The sequence below is a fragment of the Platalea leucorodia genome, assembly GCF_965183815.1.
Source record: "Platalea leucorodia genome assembly, chromosome: 4".
Lineage (NCBI taxonomy): Eukaryota > Metazoa > Chordata > Aves > Pelecaniformes > Threskiornithidae > Platalea > Platalea leucorodia.
Genome location: NC_138826.1, coordinates 90,311,991 through 90,329,388, shown reverse-complemented (window position 1 = coordinate 90,329,388; position 17,398 = coordinate 90,311,991). Strand labels below are relative to the sequence as shown.

Sequence of the window (17,398 nt, the reverse complement as noted above, 5' to 3'; positions counted from 1 at the left end):
CGATCATCTGTAGATATTTTTGTACTTAAAACTCCTTTTCAGCGCAGGGGTGGAATCCATTCCCGCCAAGCCAAATTCACTCGGGATGTTCCTCCCGCTGTCCCTGCCTCCTTTGCTGGGCTCCTTCCAATTTCTGCAGCAAGGGATCTTGCAGACCCACCCTTACAGTTACAGTTGCTTGATAAAATATTGCCACAGAACACCCTAGAAATGCTTGTGTTTGCAAGTGTGCAAGGAACATAGTACTATGTGGAGTGTGGAGAAAAATATACTGATGGTAAACCATAAATGAATTAGTTTGTTCTAAGGTTTTATTTGGTTGTTGATGAGAACAAGTATAACGATGCTGCTCAGAAAGATGGATGCATTTATTTAAACAGTAGGTGGTCCTTGAATTGAGCAACAATTCTGAAACACAGCTAAACGCATCTCCTTCAGCACATGGTCCCAACTTGCTGTGCCTGCGCTACCTTTCCCTGCTGGTTCCTTGTCATCCTCCCGGACTCCACAGCTCTCCCTTCGCAGGCTGAGCTGCTCCCGAGACACTCGGATGAATTTCTATTGTGGACAAATCCACCGTTTCCCTGCAGCTTCTTCCTCTGCTGCAATGGAGCAGTTTTGGCTGAAGTTTTGAGAGGGGAAAAAATGTTGTATTGATACGTAATATCGTGAACCTTGGCTCAGGCTTCTTAACATTTGTCGAAGTTGTGATCAACTAAAAAATGGCTGTTGCTGTCTGCCACAATTTCAGTCAATACATACTTGGGTGCCATAGAGGTAATGGTTTGTGTTCTTTTTAAATAATCTGTTTGCAGATTATTGTTGCAAATTTGACACTTGGATGCGTGCTGTGTTTGTCTCCTGAAAGCATTTTTAATACCTTTCCATAGCCTTATTTCCAATGAAATGTACTTAAACCCATCACTTAGTGGTCATGTTCAAGTTCATGGTAAAGCTTATAACCTATGCTTTCTCAGCACTTCACTTCCAAGGCACACAATTAAAGACTCCTAGATTAAACCTCGTCTCCTTAAAACTACGTGTGTATTCATGGCAAAATCTGAACTGGCTCTTCATTCCTGGTTTGAGTGCAGGAGTGAAAAATACTGACTTTCGCTATTCTCCAGCTGCAGAGACAGTAAATGAGAGGCCTCTGAAGGGGCCAGGTGTCCCTTGGCAGCATTTTGATGGCTCTTGTTTCTAATAAGCAAGCTGGATGTTGGGAAATTTTTAAGTCTGTCTGGGTGTGGGGAGGGTTGTGTTCTGTTACTTATAAATCTAAATGAGGATTGCTGTGCTCTTTTGGCTCCTCTTTCGTATGTTAATTCTTAGTTTTTAATCTTACTATACCAGGCTTGTTTAGTGCTTTTTCTACTCCGGAGCTACCAGCAACACGCAGTCACTTAAACAGCTTGGATCAAGGCAGCAAATATTGGTGAGGTTTCGGGCACAGGCAGGGATCACGTTTTGCAAACAGCTGTCGTGGTGGAAAGCGGTGGTAGCCCTTTCAGTGGGAGTACTCTTTCCGAACCGAAGCAGTCGGATCCTGTAATGCTAGAAAAGTTAATGCAAAAATCTAGTATCCAATTGCCAGTATTCCTGATAACTTGATATTTCAAAATGTCCTGTTAAACAGATATATGAGACTTACTGTAAACTGAAACGCAAGAATGCTGGGTGCAGAAATAACGTTTCCTTGTTATCCGTAATGTTGTAGAAAGGGTTTGCTAAGCCTACTGTTTACAGCTGATTGGCAAAATATTCCCAGGAATCTCCAGTTGCGCTGGCAAATTATTCTCTTAACCAGTAGTAGTTTGCAAAGAGATTTGGGAGGGGGTGGGGGTGCAGGTTATGAGCACTCCTAATACACAGGAGCGCGTTTGACGCCCCCAGTTCGTGGGCAAGACACTGCAAAGGGCTGGCACTCCAGTGCCTGCCCGCAGGGAGCCTCGCTCCACCCGCCGGATTGAGCGTATCACCAGGTATAGCAGTCAGTCGGTCATCTACCTATCATGTATTACTAATATATAAAAGAATCTACTTCTGTGCTGAAAATTATTCTGTTACCCATTTTATTGGCAACATCTGAACTGACTAAAACGAGCATGACTCCTTGATGGCGTTACGCCTGCCTGTTTACACACACACGAATTCCCTTCAAAGCGTTTTGAAACCAGGTTGAGTGCAGGTGTCCTGCGTGGGTGGGAAAAACAAATAGTGGTGGCTGATAGAGTCCTGAGATGTGCTGAGAGGGAATGGAGTGCAGCTCTGTAACTGGCACTCAGGAGGGTCAATTCTGTTGGAAAATGTAAATATTTCTTGCCCAGCTTCATCCTTTGCAGCTGGGACCGCGGTGGTAGGAGGGGACCGCAGTGCAGGGTCTGCACAGTGCCTGCCTCTCCGTCGGATGCAGAGGGTGTTTTGGGAAGCCGTGTCCCAGAGCAGGCTCCTCGGCTGTCCTGCCGATGGGCTGTATGACCCGAAACACTGTGTGTCTGTGTGGGAGGGTGGCTGGAGGCAGGTGTGCTTCATTTCTAGTATAATTATGTGGCCATGTAAAACTGCTTAGGAATACAAAGAGAGGAGAGCACGCTCTCCTTGTGTTACCAGTAACATCAAGGTGTTGCTGGTTTTGATCAGTGTCTTTCCTTAGGACAGGACTAAGCTTCTTATGACTTACTAGAAATGTGGTATTTCCTAGTCTGGTTAAGCCTGTAAGATCTTTGGGGCTCTTGTTAATTTTCCAATAATGTAAATTAGTAAGATGTACTAGATTGAGAAATTACAAACAAAATGCAGCTTACTGAAGCAAAACTGGCAGGTGTGGTAGCATCTCAAGTTGTACACCCCACAGCATTATCTTTTCTTAGGATCACTCGCATCCTTTGTAGTTTGCTTGTTTAGATTGCCTCTGCTCTTTTTCTGAAATGCTGATTTTTATAATACTACGGGCAGCTGTGGCTGGCTTCTTCCCACTTTGCATCATAAAAACCATTTGATTAAAAGCGTGTAGTAAGCTCCCTTTAAGTCCTCGTGTTTCCACACTTTGATGTTGCCATGTTATTTTTTCCTAAAAACATCTTCCCTGTGTGTGTGTGTGTGTGCACACGGGCATCAGTGTGTGTCACCTTGGTATGTTTATAGAGCCTCCATAAGTAACGACACTGATTTTCAGTAAGATTTACTGACTAATTACCCTAATAAATGACTGCATGAATAACTCTACTGATTTCATTAGGACTTAGTAATGAATGGTCCTGATAATCAAGGACCAGGCTCTGCCATCTTGAGAGAACGTTCTTAGGCTCAGGGATGCCTTGTAGTTTATGTGCAAAGGTGACACTTTTTACTATGCTGCTGTAACTTTCGGCATTCGTAATACAAGTCGGTGAGACGGAAATGATTGTTTGGATGCTAAAGGAACACCTTTTAAAAAAGTAGAAAACTGAATACATTCTCTGCACTGTTCTGTCTGCAGTTTGCAGGTCTGCTCCTTGTGTCTTGCATTATAATATGGCGTTGCCTGGCCAGGACGCTGTGTAGGAAACAACAATGTGCTCCTCTCCCCCTTCCCTACCCCGTGCAATGAGGCTTTACAGAAGAGTTTTTTACATGAACCTATGATGTTTGTTAATTTGAAGAGTTTTTGTAATCAGGTTACACAAAGGAGCTACTGATAGAAATTTGGTTGAATTTCGGTGTTCTGGCTAAATTGCCTGTACAGGTTTGGAGCAGCAGAAAAAAAAAAAAAAAAGCTTTTTAATTCATTACAGGTTTGGTTGAGGTGTGTAAAGCTGAGGTCCTTCACACATGGCAAGGCTGCAGTTAGAGAGGTCTTGCTAGTGGACCTGTGTTATATGTGCTCAGTGGAAGAGTGGATGTGAAGCGACTGGTCTGTTTACAGAACTCGTGCCTTTGTGTTTGTCAGCAGTTCCAGGTATGTTCTTATCGTTTCCAGCTCTTGAAGAGATTCCCCTTGCCTATATAGTTTTAGGGGGTGTGTGTGTGTGTATATTTGTAAGCTAAGAATGGCTCCTGAGATTGATAAACTTCTAATAAGATAAGTTAGTGGTATACTTCAGTAACTTAACAAGTTTAAGTTTATAGGAATATCTAAACACTGTTTCCAGTTGGATGATGGTTTGGTGTTTTGGTTTGTGGGTTGTTTTTGTTTTGTTTTGTTTTTTTTAAAAAAACTTTCATTTTGATCCTCTGTCAAAATGGAGATGATATCAGGTTCCTTGCTTTATTTTGCCCCCTAAAAATGTGCCTTAAACACCAAGGTTCTTTTGTATTTTCTGTTAAAGTATAGGAATTGTTAATTAAAGTATTTCAGGGCCTTTAATAAAAGGCAATTAATTTGTGGTTTTGCTTGCAGAATTTGTTGTTTATTTGAGGAAACTTTGATTCTACTGTTTTCAGCTTATCCCATGCTTGTCCATAAGTTGACCGATCCTTTTTAATGTGTCCTGTCTTCTGAGAGTGGTTTTTTTCAGAGGGTGTGGTGGGTACCGATTCTCCCTATTCTCTTTAACATTAACAAGGGTGGGTTTTTTAATGAAAAATTCTGGTAGGCTCTCTTCCCCTTCCACCTGAAACGTCTATCAGCTCTAACAGATCTCATGCCTTCATGAGCTTCATAATTACATTTCCTGAAGCAGAAGTTGGGCGTAAGGAAAGGTGGAGTAGCAGCAGCGTTTCCTTGTGCCTGTAACATCCTGCCCATAAAAGCAGGGAAATAACTGTTTGGAAAGAAAAAAAGAACGACTTTTGAACTTTTTGTTGTAAAATCAACATATTCTCCCATTTGCTGCTTAAGAACAAAGCATGTAATCTTTTTCCCCCTTCTCTGGTTTCCTGATGGCCATTCTCCAGCATGGCAAAATAACTTGTGTTTGGAGTCGCGCCATGGCATCAGGTTGTAAGCAAGCAAGCCCTTTTCTCCAGTGCAGCCTAATTGCTGTTCTCCTGACCTTTCCTCAGAAGAAAAGTTTGTTTATCCAGCTTTTCCAGTGGGATATTCATTAACCGTGTTGTAAAGTCTTCTGTTCACACCTCCCTCGAAAGTCTACCCGTTGTGACCTCCTACTCCGTTCTCCTTTCTCCAGTGTGTCCTTCCAGCATTGATCTAAATAGCACTGGTAGCACCCCACTCTTTTATTGATGTCATTAAAAAAAAAAAAAAAAAGTCCGATTGTAATGATTGCCCTGCAATTCTGAAGTGACTCACTACTACAGAACTGTCTGCCCTGAGACAGAAACTCTGAGTTGATCGGGAGGGAGCAGCGTGCTCCCATCACCACTGGAGATGTTAGTGTTGTAAACTGTCTGCTGATAATGGCACCAGGCTAGCACAGCGTTTGGGTAAGTTGGGACCTGTGCGGTCAGGTCTTTATTGCACCATAGTTCTCTTATGCTGCAGACTTGTTTAATGGCTGTTTATACAATCTGTGGCCTCTTTTTTTTTTTTGTTTTTTTCACCTGTATAAAAATAAAACAAAACCCCCACTTTCCTTTGCTGGTTCTTTTTGTTATCAATTTGTTTATCCTGTTCTTTTTCACCTGTAAAAAGAAAAAAATACCACATTCATCCTAATTAAGAAAGGAGCCTCCTGGATTTGTAGAAGTCCTCTGCAGCCTGGTAGTAGGTCTGTTATTGGACGAGGACTGTGACAGCTGACACTGGTTTCTGAAGCAGCAGTAGCATCTAGCAGAGAAGCAGGCATACAGCTAAAAGTAGTAATCTTTTAAATTGTCCCAGCATGGATGTCTGCAACTTGAGGCATCTGGATTCATTTGTGAGAAATAAATGTGTGCATGTGTATTCTGGAAAACAAATTCATCCTGAAACTAGGAAGCAAGTGTATTTTTGCAAAAAGGGTTGAGCCAAATAAGTTGGTGGCAGTTTTCCATTTTTGTAATGGTAGTAGTGTGTTTTGTCTTTCTTTTTAGAGAACATACGAGTTTTGAAGAAACTTGTCCTTTTGTCAGTCCCACTCTGCTTGCAGCTGAAGTGCTTGGTAGTCTGTTTAAATGTACGTGTGAGTAATAAAAACAGGGTGTAGAAAAACAAGGGATTAAAACCCCTCAGAAAGCTGATCATTACCATGCTGATGAGTTTATTCAAGGCATAATCTTGCTGAATCAGTTGGTCGGTTTCCTCACAAAGCAGAGATCTGAGGATTGAGTACCACCTTACCAATGTGAGTTTGAGGCCACTAGGACGTGACCTTTTGTGGGTGGTGGCATGGGGCTGGATGGCTAAGGTCCAGCAGCCCACTGCCTTTGCCAGTTTCTTCTCATCGAAGCCCCTCAACTGCATTCATCGTCTGCAAGATGAGAAGAATAACTTAAACCGAGGAGCTGGATCCAAGACTGGTTCAAGCCTTTTCTTTATTTTCCCTCTTACTAGAACAGCAGTCAAATCTGAGCTCTGAAGCTGTAGTAAGTTCAAACTGGAGCTCCAGTAAAATTGAATGAAGGTGGGAAAAGAACGAAAAAATTCCTGCTTGCTGCAGCCTCAAGATAGATAATTGAGTAAAGCGTTCTGGTATTTATTTTTCGGGATTTGACCTCTTAAGGCTGGGGATATAAGAGGGGTAAAATCCTGTCATTAAGGTCAATGTAAGTTTACACTACAGTAGTACACAGCTAGTGATTGTAGTGTGCTGCTTCAGAAATGTCTTTTGGATACTACCCTATTTTTAATAAAACATGCTAACGTAAAGGCTGTACAGGAGGGTGCAGTCATTAGAGTATTACCTGTTAATGAAATGTCCCAGGTGATACAAATTTTCTGGAATGTAAAAGAAGAAAGAAATCCTTCCTGCAGGCTAGACTGCAGGGGTGCCTCCTTCTGTCTGCACTATGTGAAATATCTAATTTGGATGCCTCTTTGAAGAGACTGGTTCCTTTCTTAATATTTCTGTGGAAGCTGTGTAGAGTGTTAATTACACAAAGTGCAGTGAGAGAGGTAGTGTTGGTGTAAAAATATTTCCTATGGGCTTATTTCATGAAAGCCTAGCTTGCTGTATTGAAGGAGAGCTTCTGTCACTGAAAACTTTACTAGGTTTTAGATGGAGTTAAGTTTTTAGCTCTCACCATCCGATCTTTATGTATATAAAGCAACAGTTAGATAAGTTGACTGTAAGTGCATGTGATGGTTTTATTGTGATCATATTCAACATACTCAGAAGATACTTTGGCTTCGTTGATTTAGAGGATGTGTACTTTTACTAAAGATAGCAGTGATTGCTTACAACTTTTAACATCCCCCGCTCTTCCCCCTCGGTTATTATTATGGGCTTTTGAGGCCTTTAAAATGCAGATTTTATTTGAAAAATAGATAGTTGTACTTCCTAAATTTTGCGGGGTTTTGAGATGCATGTGTGGTAGAGGAGGGCTTTTTCCCTTCAGAAAAGTTTCAAATATGAGATCAGTGCCAGGTTGACCAAGAGAGAGACAGTAACAGTAACTTCTTGAATTTTTTAGGGAACTGTATGTTCCTCAAACAGGGAACTTCCCCCCCATGACCAGTATTTGCTTGAGAAGACCGTGCATCTTTTTGAACAACATTATTTTCATTGTAGTGTCCGTGATAAGGGAAAAACTGTCAGGGCTGCACTGTATCCAAAGAGCCAAGGCGTTACATGATGTTTCTTAGATGAGAATTGTAACTGTGCAATTTTTAAGGGGTCTGTTTTTTTTCCTTTGTCTTTCAAGTAGAACAAACCCAAACAAAAATGACTTGGTTGGTGGGACTGTGACCATGTGCAGGCTCACCATTTCTGTCTAACACCAGCCCTGAAGCTGGGCCTGGTTAGGAAGTTGTTGCTTTTTCTTGATACAGGCAGGTTTTGTCAGCAGGCTTAAAAAATAATTCGATGATACAACCTTTGAACTACCCAGCCAAACCTGGGAAGGGAATGTTGCTCTAAAGGTAAAACTGTGTTTGACGCACATGGCGACAGGCGACACATCACCCAGCTTCTGCTGAGACGAGGCCCACGACGGACCTTGCTTCAGACTTGAGAAGTGCCAGCAGTAACCACAGGGAGAAGACTGCACGCCTTGGCCTGGGATGGGGCTTGTTCTTCCCGCGTTGTGCTTCCCCAGGAAGGGCTGGTTGTTTTCCAATACCAATTTTAATGTCAGATGTAAATAGCTGCATTTGAAGACCTGGGTGGTTGTCATTGCAAACAACCTCTTTCTGCCTTCTGTTAGATGGAGCGTGTTGGATTCTTGCGTTGGAAATACTGTGGTGTAGTGACCCAGGGTCCTAATATTACTTAATTGTCTGATTGCTAACTGTATTAATAGCTGAAGTTCCAGACCATACTTAAGCTTCTTTTCAAGATATACTAATTAGTTTCGTATACGATATCTTGTATAAGCTTGTTTCCTAACTGTCTGCTTAAAGCTAGATTTTGCTGTACAGGTCATAAAGAGGCTGGTAATCTATTTTAGTTCATTAAACCCCTTATCTGCTTAAATAGCCAGCAGTCAAAACTCACGCATTTTCTGTAGAGGAGACCCGAAGGAGGTTATTTACTGTTTGTGATGTTTCTTACATCTAGTTTTACTGAAATATGTGAAATTGAAACAGTTGTGAAATTTTACTTATATAATTTAATGTGTTGCTTCAAAAAAGTGTCATAATATGGAAAAAAAATACAAATCTGCATAAAACCTGCTGTGTCTTTGGGGACAGAATCTAATGCCAAGCCTCAGATACTATTCTTCATGCAGTTGGTTTTCACTTTAAACAGATGACTGGCTTTTTAAAACTGGGTTGCATGCCAGTAGTTAAAGTACAACCATATAGGGTATGACAGGGTTTGTAACTAGGGGTTTTCAGAGGTGAGGTCATGATAAACTTAAATGAAACTTAAGCAGCAATGTTAATGTCACCGACAAATAGATTCCTTTTTCTAGCCTTCCTTTCACAGTGCCTGAACATTAATTGGGTTTCTATTGCCTCTGTTTGAAGGAAAATAATTTGTTAAAAGGAATAAAGGGAAGTTAGAGTTCTTGGTTTGTTTCTCTGCTGCTTAAAAATATTCACCATATAAACATATGAGTGTTTACATCAGAGAGGTCAGACAGGAGCCATAATGCTTTGCCTTACCCTTTGTCATTCAGTGCTTTCATTAGCATGCCAAGCCACGCGGTGTGATGGTATTTAGGAAAAACTGAAAATAGTCTGAAAGTAACAAGTATTTACTTACTAACTGGAATGCCTGTACCTTGTAAAATTATGCTAAAATTATAAGCTGTGGTAATTGCGTGGGGATTCCTTTAACCACTGTGGAAGTGCCCTGGAAGAGAGACCACATTACATCACAAGTATCTTAAAGATTTTCCACAGATCTGTAGTGTACAAATTAATAAGGAAAGGGCACCTAAACTTTGATGCACTGATGTCGTGAGTTCTGCACGCAGCTTTGGTTGCCACATCTCAGGAAGGGCATACTGCAGTTAGTTGCCCTTCTCTAAACTGGTTGAGAGGATGGAGCAGCTACCTTAGGAAAGACTAAGGAGTCCAGGGCTCCTCGCTTTGGGGAAGAAAAAAGGGGGTGTATGATCGTGGTTTACAAAATCACAAAGGTGATGGATACGCTGAATGTGAAACACAGGTTCACCGGGTCCTGCTGTATTAGGATTAAGGGGCACTCAATATATTTAACAGAAGTTACCTTCTGTCTTAATAGAAGATCAGCTTAAAGCAGATGGCAGTACTTCTTCACGCTGCAGTCATGAATTTCTGGAACTTGCTGCCCCAGGAGCTGTAGAGGTTTTGAAGTTTTGTAAACTTCAGAAAGGGTTTATGTGCATGCATAATCACCAGGTCCATAAATGGACACTCAACAGACTCGGAAGGGAGGTGCCCTCTAAATTCCTGCTGCAACACTTGTGGATGCCAGCGGAGAGGCTGCAGAAAAGGCTCACATGCTCGCTTGAAACAGCCTTTGCTTCTGCTGCTGTCGGAGGCAGAGTACCAGGCTGGACGCACCATACACCTGACCTGGCAGGGCGCTGCTTCTCTTGCTTCCGCAGAGGGCATGGTGCAGGCTGTTCTTGAACTCGTTCTGACTGTCAGGATAATTATTTAAGACTCAGGTCAGCCAAACCCGCTTAGAAAAACAAAGGCTTTTTCTAAAAAAGAGATTGCTTCCTTGCCCTGTGTGCCAACTGACAGGGGTGGGAACTGGATCACGCTGAGTGCAGAAAGCAAAAGGTACTAAAGAGGATGCAGAGATTGTTCTGCCCACATCCACCCTGTCAGAAAATTCCCCTTTCCCTGACCCAGAGAGAAACCTCACCCCATTCAGGAGCACGCAAGCATTTCAAGGTGCAGCTACATGAGAAGGTGCAATGCTTGGAGCTGCTTGGATGCTAAGATGCCTCCCTGCCCCCATTTGGTCTTCTCCACACCTTTCTGGCTACTGGTGTCTCTGACAGACTGCTCGTGGATGGACACGACCAGTAGCTCTCCCTGGTGATTCTCGGGCTTTCAAATGAAGGAAAGAGCACGTCTTCTGAGTGCGGGCTTGCGCTGGGATGGAAGGAGGAATTGCTGTTGCTGGCAAAGCTGCTCTGCTCTCAGGAGAGTTAGGATGAGGAAGAAGCGATATGTTTGTTTCAAAATAATTTAATTGCAAGGTTTCAATTTCTTTCTTTCCTGTGGGAGTGCTGGCAGGCTGTAGGAAAGAGTGTTCTTGCCCGTAGAAGTAGCAACAACTGAGATCAGAAGTCCCTTTCTCTGTTTTCTTTCTTGTATTCTCTACTAGGCTTTTTTGTTGTGAGGTAGCACTGTTAGTTAAATCCTTTCTTTAATGCAAACATGGTAGGGTGCATTAGCTGCCATTTTTATGAATTAAGCAAGACTTAGATTCTTTTTTTTTTTTTTTTTTTCCCTTAATGTAGATTAGGCTGCATTTCTCATTTGTCAAAGCCTCAGTGCTTTACTTCAAAAATTATTCCTGCCACAATTTACAGCAAGATCGGGGCATCCTCATACATCTGACTGAATCAAAGGTGTGGGATTAATATGAAATGTGAGGGCAGGGGATAGGGACTGACATGGCTTAAGAGGTGGCTTGAGCTCCAACAGGTCTTTGGTTGTTTAGATTTCTTATGAAAATACTTAATGTGTTCCTGAGATAGGTTAACCTATCCCATTCGTTCCCTATCCATTTCGTTTTCCTTTGTCTGTCAAGCTGAAATGTTAAGGGGAGCTTGGTTCCCTATTCCTCAGAGATGCAGACTTCTAGAAGTTTTGTGAAAATAGGAGATTAGATAGAAGAGAGAGACTTTCTTGTATTCGTCCATAAATAAAAGCCTATAGTAGCAGTTTGGGGAAGCCATGCATCTGTCTGAAAGCAAGGATCCTGAGGAAATGGGCTTCAGGGTTTTGGGGTTTTCTTTGTTTGTGGAACATTTTTTCAGCCTCACCCCATAGCAGCTTGGTAGCTGTTGAGCTTAGCTCTTTCTTACTGCGTGCAGGACTAGGGTTTGGCAGTAACCGTGGGACTTGGACTTTATGAAAGTCCCAGATGTGATGCGATTCTTTTTGGGGACCACAACTTGGTTTGCAGTTCGTTTTAATTGTATTCTGTGCAGTTTTAGTTGTGTTCCTTGAGGCTTCATGCTGAACTAGTCTCTGGGGGGCTTTGCACTGGGCATAAATGTTAAAAAGAGAGGGCCGCTTCTCTAAATATCTGTGATACAATAGATGAGATGTGCATGGGGGGTGGAGGCGATAAAGAAAAAACATTTTCTGCCCTTTTTTGTTGAGAGGAAGCTCAACTGTGAAGAGGCATTGCATCATGAGCTCTAATGAAAGACAGCTCTTCCCCTTGGGGAAATGAAAGCACTTGCCTCATTTCCCTCTCACTGGCAGCTGTTGCTTCGGAATTTCATCTGAGAATGAAATGCTGCTTTGGGTGACCTGAGGAATGGCTTTACTACAAATGGCCGCCAGTGGTGTGCGCTGTAAGTGTTGGGAAGGACAGTATGATTTTCACAGAAGTTAATAGCTCGGACTAGAAGTAGCGTATTGGACCCAGATATATCATCTGTATGGATTCTGATGTATTCAGCTGTCTCCTTGAGGTTAGTTTTTATCTTTCACATCTGTGCTAGGCTGAGGAAGTAGCAGATAACACGAGAAGCAGGGAATAGAAGCTCTGATGGAGCTTGATGAGGAAAACACACTTAATTGGACTGGGAGGAGGAAGGGGTGATGATGTGGCAGCCATTACTGAGAATATCATTTGGCTAAGTGATGGGGGAGTCACACCTAACTCAGGTTTAATTTTTTTTTCTTGACAAAAATAACATTGAAATGTGTTTGTGCATTGTTTTATAGAGAAAATTCCTTTTTTTGAACGCTAGCACCCAGAAGTGCCATTGTTAAGCCCAGCAGCATCTAGGTCCTGGCTGACAGAATAAGACACGGTGCGAACTGCTCTGCTGACTGCGCCTATGCTTCCCTCTGCTGCTGTGACATATGCAAGGATTTGTGGTTAGGAAATTCATCACCAGGCCTAACTTCTGAAGAAAGGCAATTTCCCAATTCCCAGCATAGAAATTTTGTGAGGCGTGCATGCTGGGCATTTTGTAGGGAGCTGGAGACGAATCAGCTGCATCTGAATCTGCCAAGGGATGAATTGGCTGGCTGGAGCGTGCTGCCCCTCATGCCTCAGCAGTGCGCTGGCTCCAAGGATCTGTGCCAGGGGTTGCAGAGCATGCCTGCGGGGCACGGGAGGGCCACCATGGAAAAAGGAGCTTTTGCCCTGGGCTGGGTGAGCCACCAGGTGACACAGACTGGCTGCTTCTCTCACCAGACCAGGCAGAACTGTCGCAAGAACTGATGATAGACATGCTTGGCTGTAATATCTAAATCTCACCTCTGAAATGCCCTTTCTCCTTTGTTTAAAAGAGCTGAGGCTGGAGTAATTGCTTTCCCGTAGTCCCACCCTGAGCAGGTGTGGCTTCAACCGCTTGGTGGCCGTTTCAGAGCAACAAGTGATACAAGTGTATTGTAAAGCATGGTAGAGGTGAGTTAATTACCGCTGTTACTCTGCTGTTGTATTGGGTGACTCAAGGTCTTCTACAGGTAATAAATTTGCCTGCTGAGATAACAAAGTGGAATTTGGTCTGCTGGACCAAAGTAGAGTTAGCAGAGGACTTTTCCTTTAGTGGGTCCTGTTAGGAGGTGACAAGTACAGAAGGAAATAAGAGAATTGTGGGAAACGAGTTTGCCAAGTCTTCTTCCACCCACCTAAGTGTGCAGGTCAAAGAAGACTTACTTATTTTAACTTAAAGCATGGCTAGACAAAGCTGTATGGCAAAAGTTAAGTGCCGCTGTATACTGAGAGAGCAGTTCAGCTCCAGGAAAGTTGGGGGGAAAAAAACTGTACCATCTTGTCAGCTTCTCTTTGCATGTTGGTTAAGTATAATTAGGAAAATTAAAGTACCTCATGGTGTATGGGTGCCTCAGATCTGTGTGTGCTGCTTAATGATACTCAATGAGAGCAGCTGACTCAGTGAATCATAGTGGGCTGAGGCTTTCTTGCTCACAATAAACTCAGTGAGGTATTCCTTTGTTGGCTTTCTCCTGACAGCAGTCATGTGGGATTTACTGTCTCCGCAGTCTGTGTGACAGCAATGTGATTTTCTGTACACACTGGTGTCTAGCTAGCGAGGAGTTTTTGTTTCCTTAGTTGATGTGCCCTGATGTGTGTGCAGTTGGAGTGGTTTGAACTTTTGTTTGGGAGCGGGAGAGTATCTCCAGATTCATTCGTTACGATCTTGGGCTTAGGTTTCCTTCAGTCATATTTCCTTTCCTGTGACTGATAAATCTTCCACTGCTCACTGTCTTGTGGTCTTGATGATCAAGGATGGTGGACTGGAGTGAAAATGATGGTTGAAGTAAACAGCGTTTCTGTCTATTGTGTATAGCATTTTTCTTGAGTAGATTTGGGTCTATTCTTTAATGTTTTAATCCTAGTAGTCATTTTTTTTCTATTCAGTTCATAGTTTTGCATCATCTATACACTGTTAAAATTAATTGAGGCACAGGCTTTGGTTGTTTAGGAAACGAGTTACAGCTACATTTATTGGCAGTATGCTACAGAAGGAGGTTATCTCAGCGTTTGCATAAACAGGGCTCTACATTTTCTGTGTGCTGAATTAAACGTTGCCAAAATTGCCTGGCCTGCCGTGCCGATGCAAGGCGGCAGAAATTCCAGTGGTATGTTCGAGCAGGGAACCACGTCCGTCTCGGTGAGGGAATGGTGACTCCCCTGGTGATGCCTGGTGGTCCGCGGCTCTGCAGCGGAGCTTCACCTGAGAAGACTGGCGTTACTCTGACCATCCGCTGATTCCCTGTCCCCCTCACCACCGGCCTGATGGAGCTGCTGCCTCCAGCTCGTCACCAGCACGGGCAGCGGCCCCTTTCTCTCCTGTTGTTCCCATCGGTTCCAGCACCCTCAAACCCACTCCTGCAATGCGTTTGGCTCTGTCAAGAGCCTTTTTAGCATTTGGCACCGTAGTCTCCCATACACCTTACAGACCTGACTCCAAGGCATCACCAGACCAAGTCCAGCAGAAATTATCTTGCTTAGGTGCTATGCTTGGGTTTCACTTGTCATGCCTGGTCCCATGGCAGTCCACAGGACTGGAGTGATTTCATGGGGTTATGTCTTTTCTAACCTAACCAAATTTCTATCACTTTGCTAGAAAAATGTGACTTCTTGGGAGAACAGAAATGTATTTGAAAACCCTCCTGTATGAAAATAGGAGAAAGTTACTTCTTGCTGTCTGGTCGTACTTACTAATTTGTTTACTGAGTTTTTTCTCCTTTTTTTTTTTTTTTTTTTTTTTAATATAATGTAGACAGGTTGTTTTCTAGCCATCAGCCTTGTGAACTTACCCTATGCAATTAAGGGCAATAGGTTCTCTTTGTCATCTACGGTTATTAAAAGTAATTTTTGTGAAATTAAATCTCTTGAGGTGCGCAGAAGTTAACATGAAGTTTTGTTGGGGTTTTGGGGGGTTTGTGGGTTTTTTTGGTTTTTTTTTTTGTTGTTGTTGTTGTTTTTTTTTTTTATTAAACAAAGGTTGGGGGTTGAACATAGGAAAGGTGGTGAGTGTTTTCCTCTTTTCTGGTGTTTTCATAATAATGGATGTTGTGTATGACTTCAGTAATCATGGTGCTAATCAGCTCCAGCAGGGTAGATAAGAGGTACCTGCTTGAACCATCCGCAACAGAATAATGATAAATATTGAAACAGGTGTCCATTATTGGAAGGTCAGTATCAGCAGTGTTAGCGGATCGGGAAGGTATGAACTCCACAACATGCTCGTCTCCGAGAGATGAGTCTTGGCTGATAACCATGTGAAGGGGCTTGTCTGCAGCTACACCGGCTAGGAACGTGCCAAGTTAAAGCTTGGGTTCTTGAAATCAGCCACATAGATGGCAAGCGCTCTGCCAGACCTTTATGGCCAGAGGACTGCAGACTGTTCCCTGCCCCTTCAGTATCCACTGCTAAGGTTGTCTCGGCCCACTCCCGCCTTAGTTGAAGTCAACATTTAGAGTGCCCGTACTGCCAGGCTCTCACTGTGAGTCATTGCTTTTGATACTTATTCTAAGCATGAAAACAGCAGTAACATTTACTTCGATTTCAGAGAAAAAGTTACTACTTAGATGGTTTTGGTTTTTTTTCCTGTGCCTGCTTTGTTTTAGAACTATTCATTTGCCCCCAAAGAGGCCACCGCAAAGCTGTAAGGGCCTCTGGGGAGACGAAGTGAGTAGTTTAGATGCAGCTGTATCTGTCATTATTATGGCAGTTTGGAAGAGGGGGAAGATGAAAAATAGAAGGACAAGAAAGCTTAATTTCTCTAGTGAGAATGGAGGCTTGGGTTCTGAAAACATTTAGTAATTTGGTATTTTGTAATAGACTAGGTGGGGTCTGGCAACTGCGCAAGATGCTACACAATCTCAGAGTTGCGCTTAAGGAGTGAATAGGAGAGTCGTATTTGGCTGGTACTCCTTTTTTGCCTCAGTTTCCTGATCTGTGAAATAGAGGTACGTCCTCGGTGTTATGCAGGAAATCAGTATCTGAGCCCAGATCAGAATTCAGGGCTTCTGGCTTCCAGTTCTCCATTCAGACCACGCCTTACTTTTTATAGCTATGGGAAAAAAGTCTGCTCCAGCATGTCATTTAGTAAAATACCATATAGGAAAAACAAAACTAAGCCCCAAAGAGCTAAAACTAGCTGGTTTTAAATTAGGAGACAGAAAAAATTCTGCAGATTCTTTCTGGCAAATGGAAACTTAAAGTTCCACACCAGATGTGCTCATCTTTGGGGTCATTTCTGGCAAACTGAAGTGCCTGCAAAGGTGTGTGCTGAGTGGTGTCCAAAAGACCGTGATACAGGATTGGCCACTGAAGTCAGGGAAATCCTTTCTTAGGATAAGCTCCACTGGGATGTGCCTGTGAGGATAGATTGGACCACAGTGACTTGATGGTTTGTCCATACTGTGAACGTATATTCCTGTGTTCAGATGTACCCTGAAAGCTGCAAGCTTCTTCAAAGCTGCTCCCTTTCTTAAATCATTAAAGCTGAGAGCTGAAACCCTTTCATACTATATATGGCATTTGTGTGAGTGGTGGAAACCGGAGTGTATTTATAACGCTAGTTTGCTGCAGGAATACGGATTGGGAACAAATGTTTGTTTGGATAAAATGCAACTCCAGGGACTGCGTTTACTGCTGCATGTAAAATCCATAGCAAGCTTGTAAAAGCAGCAGTTGAAAAACCTAATAGGGCCTTCCCCATGGAAAAAAAACATGAATTTGGTGTAATGTTATATAGCTAGAGTTACTTGTGATGGTTCACGTAGTAGTCAGCGACCCTGTGCGTAACATGCTGTCTGTCACGTTGGAATGCAGGGATGCTCTTACATTGTTGGCACACGTGGGGATTGTTGGTGTTGCTTGTTAGTATGTGCTGCTATTTTCATACATACTCTTAATTTGTTTAGAAATGCCCATTTGTGCGCCCTAAGTAATATTTCATGAAAATTGCAACTGTATTCTTAACAATATTACATAACATTGACATGAGCAAATCAAGCCATAAAATGAGCTGAGCTGTTTTACATACTGCTGATAAATGTTTGAATGAAAACAGTTGGCAAAAAAAAGACACAAGTGTCTTTGGGTGTGTTGATATAACCCTCTCCGTTCAGTCCAAGTGCTCTGTTTGATTTGCCTAACCTGTTAATCCTTTCTATTGCTGTACAGCTAATTACTGTATGTTGAGCCTCTGTGGAATAATTAGCATTTGGACTAAGAATGCTCATATCCAGAGTCATAAAAGAATTGTT

At 42.6% G+C, this 17,398-nt stretch overlaps 1 protein-coding gene across 1 annotated transcript in view; it reads left to right on the top strand.

Moving 5' to 3' along the window:
* The window catches only part of RASSF3 (Ras association domain family member 3), a 53,857-nt gene that overhangs the window by 30,730 nt on the left and 5,729 nt on the right, over positions 1-17,398 (top strand). The gene's annotated exons all lie outside the window — the stretch shown is intronic.